General features: G+C 40.8%; 1 protein-coding gene across 1 annotated transcript in view; it reads right to left on the bottom strand.

Annotated features, from left to right (window-relative positions):
* Window positions 1-2,484, bottom strand: part of LPAR3 (lysophosphatidic acid receptor 3) — a 10,723-nt gene extending 8,239 nt beyond the window's left edge. The window contains 1 exon segment of the mRNA XM_010010961.1: window positions 2,398-2,484. The gene's annotated coding sequence lies outside the window, so the exon portion shown is untranslated.
* Between the last annotated feature and the right edge of the window lie 816 nt (window positions 2,485-3,300).

The raw sequence follows: 3,300 nt of genomic DNA, 5'->3' as shown, positions 1-3,300 counted from the left end.
AAGCCATTCTTGCCATGAAATCTTATGTTCGAGCCGCAGCCCCATCATTATTTCCATTTCTCAACGTACCCAGTCAGGACAGGGAAGCATAAAACATAACTCTTCCATTTTACTGACTAAGCAATAAAAGGCCTATTACTGGGGGGGGAAGGGGGGGCAAAACAAATAACACAACACCTTTTCTTTTTGCTGTTTTTTTTAATTATATACTAATAATGTATAAAATGTATCTATATAAGATACTACAGGCATATATATGCTGAGCACATGCCTGTTACTTGCTACTACAAATGTGATGAAAAGGGAAAAAAAAATATTCTACATATTTGACTATTTTAAAGCCAGGGATTCTTTTATTGGGCTGTCAACCCAGAGCCCTGTGAGCAGCACGCAGCCCAGTTATCTTCCAAACCAAATCACTGTTCCCTACCTAGCCACAGGATAAAGCAAGTCCCAGCAACAGCAATAGGACTGGGGTTTTTCTTATGCCCACTCAGCGCTATTTTGCACACAGGGCTATTACCCATGATGGAAGGGGAGTCTGCGTTCCAGATTACATCACACTTCAGCTACTCCAGTGAGGTCAATGGCAGCTGCCTTGGCAATTTCACTGCCTTTATTATGAATCAAACGGAACTTGAACTAATTTACACAGGCAGATCTGACAGCAATTAAGTGTGGTGATGAGACCCCATGCAGGTCTCACAGCCTGGTAGGGAGAGTTTGTGTCTGATCATCACTGGAGTTCACATTTGCTGTCAGTATCTGAATAAGGGGTTTAACAATTACTTCATTAATAGATATGATATATTCATTAATAGATTTAGAAAAAGCTAGGAATCCAACCATAGCACAAGATCCTAAAATCATCTTAGGTAATTACACAGAGTGACAAACCAGTGCCTGACTAAGGACAGAGAGGAGGAAGTATCAGGATACAAAGCTGCAGGAGAGGCAGCAAGATGTTTACCTTTGTAAAGCTCCTTGCAAGCCTCAGGCTGTCACAAGTGCCACTGATAGACTGAGTGAGGTTGAAAACAAAAAACTAAAACCGAAAAAAAAAAAAACCAAAAAACCCCACACCTAGAATTGGTTACAGACAGAAAGATACAGAAAAGAATCAGCTTTTCATCTCTACAGCTAAAATTGATCACAGATAAAGATCAGGTTCACTTTGTCTGTTATTACCCTGTGGCTGCCTAACAGCTATATCTCATCTCCCCAGGGACTGGGAAGCAAATTAAGCAATCCCCAGCAGGCTGGCTAACAAGCCACATCTATAGTAAAGGTTCCTTCTGAGTTTTAAGGTTAAAAGGTTCATCTTTGCCATTTAAGTTCTGCTACTGTGCCATTTCTCTCATGCAATAGTTGTATTACCTAATTTGAAATCAACTTGCACTATTCCATGATTAATTGTTTGGGGGGTGGGTTGTTTTTTTTTTTTTTGTTTTGGGGTTGTTTTTTTTTTTAATATTTCTATTTTCTGAGCTATCTCCTTGGTTGCTAGTTCCCACCCCACATCTAGCAGTCAACATGAAATCAGATCACTTGACACTGTTGTCCATTTTATTACCATCAAGAACCTAGGCAGCCACTTTTTATAAAAGAAGATATCATTAAAAAATCAAGTTCAAATACATAGAACTAAGGGCAATTACTAAAGGACAAGAAGTGGAAGGAAACAAGTAAAGCGTCCCTTGTGTTAAAGTATTACAGAGAATCCCTTCAACTAAAAATAAAAAAGCATTAGCAGCTCAGATCCACCATAAGGAGTCAATGTGAATTCAATGCCTAGTGGTTCCTGTTTGTGGCAGTACAGTAGAGCTGGGCAGCTGGTACATTCCCCACCCTTACCTAGGAAGTACTCAAGTCTGTAAGTGACCAGAGTTCCATAAGGAGCTGCAAAAAACAACTACTCAAGCAGCAGAGTGATGGGAACCCTGCCAGCCAAGATGGCTCTGCTCCTACCCACCAAGGTAGTAAAGGACTTCCTTGAGGTTGATATGAAGCTTTTACAGAACAGCACAAATGCCTACAAATAGAAGCAGCATTTTGGGCAACAATGGTGGGGGAGGGGAGCGTAGAATCTGTGAAAGTTATAGGGAAAGTCTTCTGAACATATTGTATGTTACTGTGTAATCATCTCAACAGGTGAATCTCTCTTACTTGCAGTGACAGGAGAAGAAAGAACTCTGCAGCTACTTTTTGCATCTCGTCTGGGGAGCAAGCCTAAAGAAATCCAGAATATCAACTATGAATTTATTCTAAATGCTTCATCTTATTGAGATCCCACCCTCATTTTAAGTAGTACCCAGAAAAGAGGGTTAAAAAAAAAAAAAAAGAAAAAGAAAAAAGTCAATCACATCTAATTCTCCACCAAAATAATTAAACACTCACTGTCACACAGCAGAGCTCAAATAACAACTGATTTTGAAAGTGATGTCTTGAGGTGTTGAGGTAAGATGGGAGGGAACGGAAAAGCATCCAGCTGAGGTCTCAGGGTCAAAGGGTAGACTCTGGAGATGTCCAAATGTAAACTGCACCAAAGTGGTAGCTGAAGTGGAGCCAGTTCACATCCCAGTCCTTCAGAGCAGAGATGTAGCACTTGGCTGGCTGTACCAGCCTACATACAAAAAGCACTTGTCACACCAGGGTCCTTCCAGACAGTGGTTTATTTCACACCTTCATTTTTTTTCCAAGTCCTCCCAGCAGAGCCAGCCTGGCCTCAGGGGCACTGTGCAGCTGTATCCTCATATCCTCAGCAGTCCTGCCCCAGTCTACATCAGGCGCAAGAGATGTATGATAGGATATCCCATATTTCCTAGCATGTTACAGTTCAACACATTGCAGGACTTTGGTCTCCAGGTCTTCTCCTCTGCATCCAAATCAGAGATGTTTTTCTTAAAAAGGGAAAACAACCTTAAGTGTTACATATTTCAGATTTATTAAGTACACACAAATTTGAAGATTCAAGCAAAATATTGATCAAAAATTTAAAAATAATAGGAACAAGTAGCACAAAGCAGGTCAGCCCAACCTTATAAAGACAACGGTCTTCTGGAGTCTGCAGCAGAGTGCTCCCAAAGTCCTGCTACTCACTTCAGGAAGAACTGCCCTCTTCTGCTTTGAAAGTGGCTCTCACGAGCTCGACACTTCTTGTTTTTTATGGGAAAGGACAGCAAACAACATCCACTCACTTCTTCTATGCCACTCAGTATTTTATAGCCCTTCATACAAACCACCAAAAACTCAGCAGCAGTAACTATGTACTATGTACTCTACAGATGGGTTGAGCTATTA

The sequence above is a fragment of the Nestor notabilis genome, unplaced genomic scaffold, assembly GCF_000696875.1.
Source record: "Nestor notabilis isolate BGI_N333 unplaced genomic scaffold, ASM69687v1 scaffold27853, whole genome shotgun sequence".
Taxonomy (NCBI): domain Eukaryota; kingdom Metazoa; phylum Chordata; class Aves; order Psittaciformes; family Psittacidae; genus Nestor; species Nestor notabilis.
Note: the sequence above shows the minus strand (reverse complement) of the source record. Positions and strands in the feature narration are given on the sequence as shown.